The sequence below is a fragment of the Solanum stenotomum genome, chromosome 9 (assembly GCF_019186545.1).
Source record: "Solanum stenotomum isolate F172 chromosome 9, ASM1918654v1, whole genome shotgun sequence".
Lineage (NCBI taxonomy): Eukaryota > Viridiplantae > Streptophyta > Magnoliopsida > Solanales > Solanaceae > Solanum > Solanum stenotomum.
In genome coordinates, this window is record NC_064290.1 from 44,970,431 (window position 1) to 44,986,330 (window position 15,900).

Here is a 15,900-nt window from a genome sequence, read left to right on the forward strand (position 1 = left end):
ATAATTGAAAATAAACCCTAGATCCAAATCTTTAAAAAGTAAAAAAAAGTGGCAGTCATCTAAAACTTTGTTGACAAATATTGTTGGAGACCCGCCCTCGCCCTGCACCCGTATAATATTTAAAAATCAAGGCTTTGACCCGCCTTGCCTCGCAGTCGCATCCGCTTAGAGATTGACCTGCATAGCTTTACACCCATACCGCCCTATGACACAACTATTCTGTTGGATTGACCATGTAAATCATGATAGATTAATTATTCTGAGTACTCACGATGGATTAATTGTTCTGAGTAAAGATTGTAAATACAAATTACTTAAGTACGCAACATTACTTTACATATTCTCAATATTTCCCTACTCTTTTACTAAAATACAAAAATTCCTTATTTTCCCCCAATTCAACTTAACCCATCCGTCCGTTAATTTAAGTATCCGCCCGTTATTAATTAAAGTATCCGTGCCAATAACTTAATAATTTAAGTATCCGCCCTTTATTAATTAAAGTATCCGTGCTGCTATATTATGTATCCGAAAGACACTAAAAAAAGAGATTTTTGGTAACTAATGAAAGAGTAGAGATAGGAAGTAATTTCTTTCTTATACCAATGTGATTTGCCTAATTTTTACTAAATTTTATTTTGTTGGATAGTCAATGTTTCTTTCTTTTCACTTCAATTTGTAGTCAATGTGTTCTATACACATTAACCCACTTCCCACCTCCAACAAATGTCCCACATTCTATTTTCTCTCATCACAGTTATCGTGTCCCTTTCTAGGGCCTTCTTAACCCCTAGGCCACTGAAGCCATAACTTGGAGCCCCATATATTTTGGGCGCCCATTTTTAAAAAATAATTACTTATACATGTAATTTTTTTTAAAAAAAATTATATGTACTATGAGTGTTATGGTTTCTACTAAGGAAATTGCATATGAGATTAAAATAAATCTGAATTTCGTAAGAAACAATTTGATGAAAATATGGATAGCGAAATCACAAAGTCCCATGAAGAATCTTTTAGAGTTGATTGCTTTATATATGTAGATTAGATCAAATTGCTTTTTCACATCAAAATAGATTTGAACCAATTGAAGCATATGGAAATATTTTTGATTTCTTATTTAGAGGTAAAATATTGAGATCACAAGATGATGAGAATTTTAAAAAAAATTGTCTTAGCCTTGAACTTTCTTCAACATGTAATAGTTATTCTGATATTGATGGTTTATATTTATTTTTTGAATTAAAAGTGTTAAGGAAAATAATACAAGTAGAAAATAATGATCTAATGAAAATACTCAATCAAATAAAAAGACTTGATTCATTTTCAAATACACATATTGCTTATAGAATAATGTTAACAATTCCTGTAACTGTTGCCTTAACCGAAAGAAGTTTTTTTGAAATTAAAATTGATTAAATCTTCTTTAAGATCAACAATGTCTCAAGAGAGATTGAATGGATTAGCTATATTACCATTTGAAAAAGAATTATTAAAAAAAATTGATTATAAAACAGTACCTAATGACTTCACATCTAAAATAGCTAGAAAAATAGATTTTAAATAAAAGTATATATGATAAAAAAACAAAATATTAGGATCCCTCTCTTCAGTTTCGCTTTAGGCCCCCAATGTTGTTAAGTTGGCCCTGTCCCTTTCCACTAATTTTTACCCCTACTAGTCATGGAAGCTGCCACTTAACTACAAGAATATTTATTAGAGAATCCCATAGTTCTTCTTCTGGTCCTTTGGTCACAAATTGCATGCATATAATATTGTCACCATCATTTCTTCACTATTTTGTTAATGTGTTACCCTAACAATAAGATGTTTTATAATATATAACACAATGTTTACATGCACCTCATCATTAGTAAATATACATATCTTTTCCTGAACAATTGGCTATAACATTTGGCACCTCCGAAAATGCTTCTATAACTGTCTAGAGTATTTGGATCTTGAAAAAGCTCAATTGGGTCCTATTATACAATATTGATTTCTTCTGTTTATATTAGTCAATATCTTAAAAGCTTTGCTTAGAGTTGACTGATCTAATATTTTAATTTATAATAAGACCTTCTTCATCATAAGTGATTAAGAGGCAGCAAGCCTCTTGGGTAGTTTTCTAGTTGGAGAAGGGACTTCTTATTACCTTTTTCACCTTTTACTTTTGTGATGAATCTCGTGATCTCTCTTCTTGTCTCGCAGAGAGCCCTCAAATATTGGCAAGTCGACCAATTTTCTTCTCTAGACTATCAATAGAATCGTCCTCTTCCCTTTTTTCAAATACACTCATCTCTATAATAGGTATTGACATTCAATTTTGGCTCTCCATATTTAATTAATTAAGCTTCCATAATAATAATAATAATGATAATAATGATAATAATATACATATGTTACGAAGTTTTGTAGGAATACGAAAACATTTTTAAAATATAGTTTTTATCTTATTCGATAAATTTTATTTCATAAATATTATTTCTTATAAAAAAAATTATATATTTTATGTAAATATTACTACTTACTTTCTCATTTTTAAATTTTACGTCAAATAAATATTGTTCTTAAGGGTTAACTCGATTTTTCTAATTAAATGCAGTTTCTATTATTGCGATAAATATTTTTCGTATATTTTTTTTTCAAATTGGGAAGCTTAGTTAATTAATGAGTTACTAACTTATATGAATTTTTATTTTTTAGAATGACTAATTTTATGAAATAAATAATCTTGCAAAATAATTATTTTTAATTTAGTAATTATGGCTATTTAATAAAGAAGATGCTATAATTTAAATGATTTAATTTGAGCAAAATTTGGCAATCCAAGTCATCCTAATTAGGCCAATCCGCACGTGCCACGTAGGAAGCACATGGATTGTGCTTCTTTAGCTTCAATCTCGGCCCTACTATCTAATCTAACGACTTTAATTAAGGGAAAAAAACTTAAGTATACAAATAAAGTATCTTAATTACCGCTATATGACAATATTTTTTTTCCACCTATATAACAATAGTTTTTTTTCAAAGTTATGTTTTATATTAAAAAAAATTTTAAAAAAATGTGAATTCGTGCTCCACGATTTATGGTATTCCCATTTTTCTCAAATTCCATGATTTACTCAAAGTGGTTCTAAATATTTTTTCCTACCAATAAAAGGTTTCTTAACAAACATAAAACTCTCTTTCCATTCATTCTGATCGACTGTTCATGATACCAATAATTATTCAATCCTAATTCAATATAAAGGACGTTGGGAAACATCAGGTGTTAATTATACTTTCAATATATAATTGGTGTTTTTTTAATCATGTAATTGAAAAACATGATCATTGTTGTTGTTACTCACCAATTCCGTGATTTGGAATTTTTTTTTATTAATTTTTTTTCCATGGTTTTGAGATTCGAAAAACAAATAATATTTAGTAATTGTCTTTTTTGGTAATTGATTTGGTGAAAGTAATCTTTTTAAATTATCAAAATTATGGACTGCATGCTCAGTATACTATTGATTTTTTTTGGTGTCATTCGGTATAGGTTTTATTGTTCATGATTATGTAAACGCATTGATTAAATTTTGGTCATAATAATGGTTTAAACACCATATTTACGTTAAAAATCACTTTTAAAAAAATTAAATTTTGTCTATCATGAGTTGATTAATTAATGGTGTAATATAGGTTGTTGATATTCACCCATTCCGATTTTTTTTTTAATTAATTCTTTAATTTTGGTGAATATTTATTGATTATCTGGTTTGGTAATTTTTTGGTGAATTTAATCATTTTTAATTATCAAAATATTGGACTGCATTCAGAGTTGGTATTTGGTGAAATTAATCGTTTTAATTTATTTGGTGAACTGCTGATTTTTTTGGCGTCATTCAGCGTTGGTTTTGTTGATGTACATGATAATGGTGAACATATTGATCATATGTTGGTACATGATGCTGCTATAAAAATCATATTTAAGTTACAAATTATCTTGTCAGCAAAAACATGCTTTAAAACATAATAGATAATTTGAAAACGCTGAACTAACCATTATGTTTGATGAGGTTCACAATAAATAATCCTTAATGTTTTGATGTGAAACAGTTAGATACGTTGATTACGATATTGAAAGTGTGATATATGATGTAAACACTAAATATAAAGGTTTAATTACCACTACTGCTTCCCAATTAGGTGTGGACACTACAATTTTTCATTTAGAACTGAAATGTGTCGTTAGTGGTCCATCTCTACCAATGAAGATTCATAACGATATGGGCGTCCATATTTATTTAGATAAAAATGCAATTATGATTTCTTTTCAAAACATCTATTATGTGTAACATGTGTGGATAGAGCTATGGAAGCCATTGTTTACCAAATTGGTGTCCAAACAATAAAGCAAGATATTATCAGATAAAATACACTACGTTTGGTTGGGGTAGAACCAATTTTAGATGAGTGTATTGAAGGAGATGAAGGAACCGAGATAATCTCAAATCCTCAACACGATTTTGTGACAGTAGATCAAATTTATCTTAACAAGCAAATTATAACAGAAGTTATGAAAAGATATGCATTTTAAGGGAGTTCTGTTTCATTGCTAAAAGGTCAAGTACTAAATGGTAAGATTCCTGTATTTGTATATTGTTATCATGTTATTTAAATTTATATTTCAACAACTTAACATGCATATTGTGATTAAATTTTGATAGTTATTATCTAAAATATCCTATGGATAATTGTTCATGGAATTTTAAATCATCTCGATTAAATAAGTCTTATTTGTTCAAAGTGAGGAAATTCTGCGAGACACATACGTGTCCATTGAAGGACAAGGTTCATACAAAGCGACAATCTACAAGTAGTGTGCTTGGTTCAATGTTAGTTGAAAAGTTTGTTGACGCAAAAACAATTTACACACCAACTGACATACGAGAAGACATGATACAAACACATGAAATTTCATTAACATACATGCAAGCATGGAGATGGAAAAGCAAAGGCAGTCAAGACATTGAGAGGTGACCCTACAGAATCATATGAAAAAATACCAATGTATTTATATATATTGGAAACAACATATTCGGGACTATTGTAAATTATAAAAAAATCCGATGAAAATTATTTTTTATATTCATTTATAGCACTTGATACAAGTATTAGAGGATGAAAATATTGTCGACCAATAGTTGTAGCTGATGGCACACATTTGAAATCAACATATGAAGGAACGATGTTGAAGCTAGCACGTTGGATCAGGAGGTATGTTTAATATTTTGTTAAAATAAACAATGCAAACTTACATATATTTTGTACACTTTACGTGTATCACTTGGTTTGATAAAATTTAACGTTTTTACTTAGCAACACTGGTGAACTGCAATATTGGTGTAAATTTGATTTTTGTTGGTGTCATTCAGCATTGATTTTTTATATACATGATGGTGTATGTTTTGATCCTATTTTTGGTATATATTGAGTTAAGCATTATCATACATATTTATATATATTTGTACCTTGTACATGAATCAAATTTATTTGTAACTTATGTTATATAATCTGATTTGCTTATAGGACATATCTTGCCACTTGCATACGACATTGTTGATTAAGAAAATGACAATTCATGGTTGTGGTTCTTTCAAAATTTCAAAACTGCATTTGGTGATAGAGATGATATGTGTTTTGTTTATGATAGAAATAAGAGTATATGAAATGTTATTGCCTCAGTTTATCCCAAATTTCGACATTATGCTTGTATTTATCATTTGCGGACAAATTTGCTAAGAAAAACACATAGAGATACTGAAGAAGTTAAAGAATTATTCTTCGGTCTAGCAAAAACATATACTATGCAAGAGTTTGATGAATTGATGGAATGGATGGATCAAATTAATCCAAGATATCGTGCATATCTAGAGAAAATAAATTATGAAAAATTGTCACGTTGCCATTCACCAGTAAAGAGGACTTGGACTTTAACAAGTAACATTGCAGAGTCAATCAATAATGCAATTCTAGTTGGAAGAAGGTTGGAAATAGTGTCTTTGTTGAAATTTATGCGCAAAACAATTGAAGCTTGGAACGAGAAACAAAATGAAGGAAGAAAAACTACAACAACCTTCACCAATAAGTACAATAAAATGTTGGAGGATAACAATAAAATATCGCATCATATGATTGTAAGTATAAACATGTTTTTAAGGTTATACTGTATGTTGATTTTTTTATATTGTTAATTTGGTTTTGTTTCAAATGAAGGTACACACATCAATTGAACATCTGGTGCAAAAAGGTTTATAGTTTGTCTAATTACTAGAATGTGTAGTTGCAGACAATTTCAACATGATGAGATTGCTTGTAGTCATGCAGTTGCAGCTATTAGATACAGAAACAAACATCACGAAGATTATTGTTCAACATATTATAGTAATAAGAATTTTCAAGATACTTATGCAATTCCAATAGAGCCATTGCCTTGCGAAAGCACTAGGAATATTCCATCACATATTTTGGAAGAGGAACTGCTGCCACCAATTACAAGAAAACAATCCGGCAGACCACCAAGTAACGATCGTAAGAAGGGATTCAACGAAGGAAAATACAAGAGGAGTAAAGTAACTTGTAGTAAATATGGTACATCAGGACATAACAAAAAGACTTTCCCTAAATTTGCTTATCAAACTTAACAATGATGTATTATTTTACAATATTCTTGGTTAGTTTTTCTTTCTTCTTCCAAAACTTCTGAAATTTTTTAAGAATGATAAATGCAGTTTATTACAACTTTGGTTATTCTTCAGTAGTTTATTCGCATTAATGGTTATTTAATTTACATGTAGTTGATATTATCGTGTTTGGTTGAAATGCATTTATTAAATACCAACTTAAAACTTGAAAATAAACAACAACTACTTAGAGTAGTTGAAACCAAAAATAATACAAAAATATCAGTTAAAAATTTATTATTGTGTTTGATTGAAATGATGTTATTAAATACCAACTTAAAATTTTTTGATATAATTTTTTTGTAATACCAAAAAAAATGTTATTCAACAATAATGTTTGTTATAATGGCTAACCAATCATTGGTAAAATCACTTGTGGTGAAATAAGCACAAATAATGTTCAAATTGAGGGTATATATGCTTATATTTTGGTATTACATACTAATCTGAAACATTTAATACAAAAATATCTGTTACACAATTGGTATACAAAGTAGAGGCACAAACATAGGTAAACATACTTGTAGGTACAAATTTTTGGGCACAAACATTGGTAAAAACCAACTAAACATTGCATAATAAACCACTTCTAAACATAAAATATTTAGATTTGAATCCATATTGACACATAATTTAAACTTACGAAATATTGATATACTGTTGGAATAATACAATATAATTCTGTCGTATTATTAGTTATATATAGTGACTAAAATATTGGTATTATGTACCAACAACATATGTTGAAATTCAAATATTTGGATTATATACCAAACTCACACATTGTTTTATTACAAACCAAACACACACCATTAAGTTAACACAATATATTCACCAAAACTAATGAATAAAAAAATAGTGATTAAACTCCGAAATGAACAGAACATCCAATAATGGTATTCAAAAACATAAAAAAAAACACACACACAGAGAGTATTATTCAGAATTAAAAGAACTATTCGAACAAAAATATTCATAAAATTGTCTTAAAATGCAAAAGTTTAATCCTTCTCCCCCTTTCGGATTAACTGACCACCTTTTTCAGAATCTTAATTTTCACTAACAACACCAATGTTGATTTTCCTCTTTTCGTAATTTCACAACAAGGCTCTATATTGCAAACGAAGATTTTCAGCTCAAAAACTGACATTGATATGTCCATATCTCCCCGACAAACATATTCAACAAAAGAACATGTATACAAACCAAAATCGCTACAAAAGAATAATTACATATGTCAGGATTAGAACATTATATGGTACTAAACAATTACAAGCAAAACACAATAAACTTACACAAAATCATCAACTTGTTGTGGGATGTTTTCACGCTTCATGCAAGCTAAATGATCCCCAACTGGTTTTTTAGAATAGTATACATCCGTATTTCAGTCAATGTCTTTTCTTAATCCGTAGTAATCAGTAGTGATCAAGAACAATAGTATCATTTTTTATAGTTTTTGCACCAAACTCATGACTGCCTTAGTATGTTTTGTCCCAAAATCATATAATGAATCATATATGTAAAGACACCTTATTCTAATTGAAAAAACTACAAGAAACCAGTGAAATGAAGCGCTACTATTGATTAGAATGCAAACATAATCAACATCCACCCATGGAGTATTGGCAAGAATCTTATCACGTCTTATATATTGAGCAACATCATGGTGAATATTAATCAGTCTTTCCTCTTTACCATTTGCCTCACAAGCATCATGATTTTTACAACCCACTTGATGAAAAATGAATCAGTTGTAGTAACTCTCACACTATTGTCAGGACCATACTTGCAAAACTTACGGAGATAGTACATTATCACATCAACATGTTGTATATATAAATGTGTTATCAGATAGCAACCAACAAGATATATATAAAAAACTTGATTTAATCAAAACACTATTGACTGTTGTATAACCTAAGAGACTATATATTTAAGCATTTATGTTTGTACACTTTAATTTTCATCCATATAAATAAACTCTCATATACTTTAGTTACTCTTATCAAAACAACAAAATAAACACAACAAACATCATATACCAAAATTAGTTAACCATAATGTGACAAGGTTAGAAATTTACCAAATCTCCCCAAGGATGTCCTGAAAAAGTCAACGGATAAAATTAGTCCATCAAATCTACTCTACCAACTCCAAACTTAAAGGGAGGGTCAATTGGGTTTTTGGCAGCTGTGAAGAAACTAGTTTTCCTTGCAAATAAAATATCCAGTTATAACAAGGATATTGAAAAACAAGAAAATAAAACAATACATTTAAATTACTATACATACTTGCCACGATTTCTGGATAGTTTATTTTCAATCCATTTTTTAAAATGTGAGATCACATCGTTGTACATATTAAACCCTTTGTAATTTACAAAAGGGTATTTTCATGAACAGTATGTCAATGTCTTTCCTGATGTACCACCAGATTCACTTAGATGAGTGTATGGTGATTGAACATACTTTCCTAGCAGCTTAGTACGAACATGTTGAACTGGTGTAACATATGTGTCTTCAACTTCAACAATACACAATGGTTTGACCGGTATGTTTTGAACTTCAACAACAACCAAAGGGGTTACAAATTTGTTTTCAGAGTCAACATCAACCAAAGATGTCACATATGTTTGTCCAATTTCAAGAGCAACTAACTGTGATTCACGCATGATTGGCATAACAAAGTCATCCAGTGTAGAAGTATTCCTATTTTTTTCAAAACCCACAACATCACCTAAACAAAGATATAAACATTATTGTTTTCAGTAACCAAAAAATTATTTCAATTTTTTCTAAATTAAAACAATATTTGCAGTAACCAAAAAACTTACCTATATTATCACCACATTCTTGCAAATGTTCCACTTGAACCTCAACCCTTTCTTTTCTTGGATCCTAAAATAAAATCTTATTATTCTCAATATTCAAAGAAAAGTGAAAGTCAATTATTTATTAAATATTCTCAACAAAAATATTTGAAACATATTTAAAAACCAACACACAATATTATATAATGAACAGTTAACAGAAAAACATTATACTTTTCAACACTTAGAGAACCAATTATTACACTAACTTTTTATCATAATTCATAATTTATACAAACTTATAGCATACAAAAAAATCAGCCATATATATATATATATATATATATATATATATATNAAAATCATTATATGCTTCACCCATATGAAAAAATCAAAATAAAATACTTAAATACAAGATAATATTCATTATGTATACCAATTTACATGCAAGTTCTACCATTATACAAACCATTTTTTGAATATATACTTATAAACAATAACACTAACATACTGTAGACAGACTATTAAAAATAAAAAAACAAATCTTTCAAACTGTCATAATGTATAATAAACAACCGATCAAACAAATGCAACTAGTGAATATATAAATAAATTGTGAAATATAAATTACCAATAATATGCTACCAACAAACAGTGGAGTCTTAAACTAATTATATACCAATCAATCTACATATAATCATATATCATATATCATATATATATTTATATAAAAGAAAATCCTAGGCCCATCTATGTGGCGCCACCACAAGCTAGAATTTCCTTTTAAATTTATTTATTTTCAAAAATAGCCTTCCTTTTTCGTGAAAAGATGTGACTTTCATGAAGAGTTGCAACTATTATGAAGAGTTGCTACTTTTATGAAAAATTGTGACTTTTATGAAAGGTTGTGACCTTTCCGAAGGGTTGTAACTTTTCCAAAGAGTTGTGACATTTCCGATAAGGCACAATAAACATTTGTTCACACTACCCTTTGTTGTCTATAAATAGAGGGATTTCCTCTCATTTTAAAACATTAAAAAATCTAAACTTCTTCTTCTTCTTCTACAAATTAAATATTCGTGTATTTTGCTCCAATTGAGTGGTTCAATGACATCATTGTTTTTGTATCAATACACTTGTGAATAGAATCGTTCCATCCTGATAAGATTTATTTCTTTAAACCTCGAGTACTATAGGGGAATAATTTCCTTAAGGGGACATTGTGCATTCAGTGGGCATAATTTTTTCCTTTCTATTTCATTCTATTTTTATAGATCCTGGTATACATTTTTTTACGGTCATTAATTTATGCTTATGATATTAATTGTAATTTTTGAGTACATGTTTTAAACTTTGCTGTTTATGTTTCTGTAAAGTTATTGTGTATAAGTATTTGTTAGTACATATAACAAATTATTTATTTATTAGAAAATTTGATATCTCATGTTGATGTTCATCTAATTTTCAAAAAATATCAAATAGTAACACTTCCTGGAGGCAAAAGGATATATTATAAAATCAAGTTAAAGATGATTGATTGAACGATAAATGATAAGATGTTATAATTATCATTTTCCTTTACATTATTAATGTTTGTTACTACATAATCTTGTATGTAAGACAATATAGTGTTATAGTTTTAATGACTGATAGGCTTTAAGTATTATTTTATTAATTTTGTGATAACAAATTCCCGCGCGAAGCACGGGTAACTTTACTAGTATATATATAAAAGAGAACCCTAGGACCGCCTATGTGGCGCAACCACAAACCAAAATTCCCTTTTAATTTATTTATTTTCAATACTAGCCTTCCCTTTTCATGAAAAATTGTGACTTTTATGAAAAATTGTAAATTTTATGAAAAGTTGTGACTTTTAGGAAGAGCTACGACTTTTATATCAAAAGTTATAATTTTTATTAAAATTTGTGACTTTTATGAAATATTGTTACTTTTATGAAAGGTTGTGACCTTTTCGAAGGGTTGTAACTTTTCCAAAGAGTTGTGACCTTTTCGATAAGGCGAAATAAACATTTATTCACACTACCCTTTGTTGTCTATAAATAGAGCGATTTCCTGCTACAATTATTTGTAGGTGTTTTTCCGTTGTAGGGTAGTCGATTCAAATACATTAATTAAGCTTCTTATGAAGTTTGTTTCATTCCTCAAAGTTTTCTTCCTCCTATTTCATGTAGCTTAGTGATTCATGTAATTATGACAATTTCTTTTTGTTAGTTTGGTGACTTTTTTTTAACTCTGTTAAAAATTTCAGCAAAGACGATTAAATTTGATCCTCTCTTTTGTCCCTTTCTACAGGTTTCTTCATATAAACAAATTAAAGAATATTGATTTTGATTGCAATGCGACATTACTACTCTTGCACCTCTTATTCAACAACTCATAACGTTTTTGAAATGGTTGAATTCATTACATTTGGTTCTTTAGTAGACAAATTTTTTATTTCTGCCACTATTATTTGTAGGTTTTTTTTTTTTGCTATAGGGGAGTCGAATTCAAGTACATTAATTAAACTTCTTATGAAGTGTGTTTCATTCCTCAAAGTTTTCTTCCTCATATTTCATGAAGCCTAATCTTTTACTGTAAGTCATAGTGATTCATGTATCTATTGCAATTTCTATTTGCTATTTTGGTGACTTTTTCTAAACTCTGTTAAAAATTTCAGTGAGGTTGATTGAAAATTTATCTTCTCTTTTGCCCCTTTCTGTAGGATTTTTCATATACTTTTTGGAAAAATTTCTTGTGCGTTGTGCTATATTTGATAGTACACAACAACAAATATGTGATAACTAATACAGAACCAATGATGAAGTTTGTTAAACGAACAAAACAGATTGCTCTCTTGCTTGCCACAATTAATATATTATTTTGATTGTTTTTTCTTAGGTACAATTTTTTTTATGTCATTGCACTCTTCCTAGAATATTAGTATAGGCACAATTAGTCCACTTCTTTTGTCGCAAGTTAAGTAATTTGTCATATTTCTTCGTCTCTTCTTTTTGGACATAATAAGATATCAAGTTTTCTTGAAACAAACAAATGTCCAGAATATACTATAACAAAAATAATTTTTATAGGCAATAAATATGCACATTAACGAAAAGTGCTAGAGGCTTTACCGACATTACTTAATTGTCATTNGAGGCAAAAGGATTAATTATAAAATCAAGTTAAAGATGATTGATTGAAGGATAAATGATAAGATGTTAAAATTATCATTTTCCTTTACATTATTAATGTTTGTTACTACATAATCTTGTATGTATGACATTATAGTGTTTTAGTTTTAATGACTGATAGGCTTTAAGTATTATTTTATAAATTTTGTGATAACAAATTTCCGCGCGTAGCGCGTGTAACTTTACTAGTATATATATTAAAGAGAACCCTAGGCCCGCCTATGTGGCGCAACCACAAATCAGAATTCCCTTTTAATTTATTTATTTTCATTACTTGCCTTCCCTTTTTATGAAAAATTGTGACTTTTATGAAAAATTGTAAATTTTATGAAAAGTTATGACTTTTAGGAAGAGTTGCGACTTTTATATCAAAAGTTGTAATTTTTATTAAAAGTTGTGACTTTTATGAAGAGTTGCGACTTTTATGAAAAATTGTTACTTTTATGAAAGGTTGTGACCTTTTCGAAGGGTTGTAATTTTTTCAAAGAGTTGTGACCTTTCCGATAAGGTGGAATAAACATTTGTTCACACTACCCTTTGTTGTCTAAAAATAGAGCGATTTCCTGCCACAATTGTTTGTAGGTGTTTTTGCGTTGTAGGGTAGTCGATTCAAATACATTAATTAAGCTTCTTATGAAGTTTGTTTCATTCCTCAAAGTTTTCTTCCTCCTATTTCTTGGAGCTTAGTGATTCATGCAATTATGACAATTTCTTTTTGTTATTTTGGTGACTTTTTTTTAACTCTGTTAAAAATTTCAGCAAAGACGATTAAAAGTGATCTTCTCTTTTGTCCCTTTCTACAGGTTTCTTCATATAAACAAATTAAAGAATATTTATTTTGATTGCAATGCGACATTACTACTCTTGCACCTCTCATTCAACAACTCTTAACATTTTTGAAATGGTTGAATTCATTACATTTGGTTCTTTAGTAAACAAATTTTTTATTTCTACCACTATTATTTGTAGGTTTTTTTTTTGCTATAGGGGAGTCGAATTCAAGTACAATAATTAAACTTCTTATGAAGTGTGTTTCATTCCTCAAAGTTTTCTTCCTCATATTTCATGAAGCCTAATCTTTTACTGTAAGTCATAGTGATTCATGTATCTATTGCAATTTCTATTTGCTATTTTGGTGACTTTTTCGGAATTCTGTTAAAAATTTCAGTGAGGTTGATTGAAAATTTATCTTCTCTTTTGTCCCTTTCTGTAGGATTTTTCATATACTTTTTGGAAAAATTTCTTGTGCGTTGTGCTATATTTGATAGTACACAACAACAAATATGTGATAACTAATACGGAACCAATGATGAAGTTTGTTAAACGAACAAAACAGATTGCTCTCTTGCTTGCCACAATTAATATATTATTTTGATTGTTTTTTCTTAGGTACAATTTTTTTTTATGTCATTGCATTCTTCCTAGAATATTAGTATAGGCACAATTAGTCCACTTCTTTTGTCGCAAGTTAAGTAATTTGTCATATTTCTTCGTCTCTTCTTTTTGGGCATAATAAGATATCAAGTTTTCTTGAAACAAACAAATGTCCAGAATATACTATAACAAAAATAATTTTTATAGGCAATAAATATGCACATTAACGAAAAGTACTAGCGGCTTTACCGACATTAATTAATTGTCATTAGAGTCAATGTTGCAATAAACGTTAGGGACATTTATAGAGAGTACCAATTGCCTTTGAAAATACATATTAGCGACAATTAAGCTATTAATTGCCGTTAAAGATCATTTTTACTGTAATGATAACTCTTTATTTTGATAAACTTTTTTGTTTTTTTTTTATAAAGAAGTAAGAACTCTTTCTTTTGGATTATTTCAATTAAATTTGTGAACTGTAAACTTGGATACACTTTCTATTTGAAAATTATGTTAAGCAATATGCCTTTTTCTTCTTGATTGCTAGGAAAGTAAGGTTGTCTTTATTATTATTTGTGGATATTTGTGAGTTCAAGTGCTTACAAAATTATGCTGTGAGATTTTAATGTGTTATGTGCCAAAATTTTGGTTTAGAATATCCAGCTGTGAACAGTTCCATTTAATTCAAATAAGTTGAGGCCGATGATATGAAACCTAAGCAATAGTAATGACTACTCTGAGACAATGAGGAAAAATATTAAAGATACTAACAATTTTAAGGTCATTTTTAACATATACATGATACGCCATCCTATAATAAAAATAGATTGATGGAGATTCATAAGAAAGGAGCTGAATGTCTTCCATTTGAGTTTAGTTAATTATGTTCTTGTATGGACGTGATGTTCCACTTTACTTGGGAGTGTTGTTGTTCGAGGCTTTATGGTCTCTTCCTTAACGTCTGATGTTGTTCTTTATAAGTTATTGGAATTTAGCAAATTTCATTACTTCTAACCAACTATTTCTATGGAAATTTTCTTAGACTTCTTTTTTATACTTAAAATCTCTCTCTATGACTCATAATTTTTCTATAACAATTTTTTTTTAAAAAAATATAGCATTTAAGATTTTAGAGGAACGCTTTGCCTTAACATAAAATGTTCTTGACAATGTAGTGTATGTATTGAAAATATGAATATTATCGAAAGATCATATGTAAGCTTAATAAAATAGTCAATTCCGTGCGAAGCTCGAGTAGTTTACCTAGTAACAAACTAAAAAATTACCAAAAAAATAAATAAAAGACAATAGACTACTTATATTGACATTACCTACAACTTTCATATTAAACCCCTCTTTCTGAACTGATCTATTCTCACTATTGTATGTTTCAACAACACATTGATCCTTAGATTCTCCGCATGAAATTCCTTTCATCTTACCACTCTGAAAATTGAAATATAAGTTATACTACATGTTGAACTCAGTAATCTATAAAAAATGACTATCTAAAAAATTATTTTTTATGTAAATAATAAGCTCATTTATTAATAAGTAGACTAACCCATTCAACACCTAAGTCTTTGTTTGTTGAAACATCATTTTGAAGAGATTTCAACTCTTCAATTATATGTTTGAATGTAGAATCCATAAACGCCTTCATTCTAACAAACTTAACATCTACATTTTTTTCAAACTTTTTCAAGTCATTACGAACCTAACAAAATTAAAATGATATTAATAATTAATCAACCAACATTATGACAGTAGGTAAGTAAAATTTATA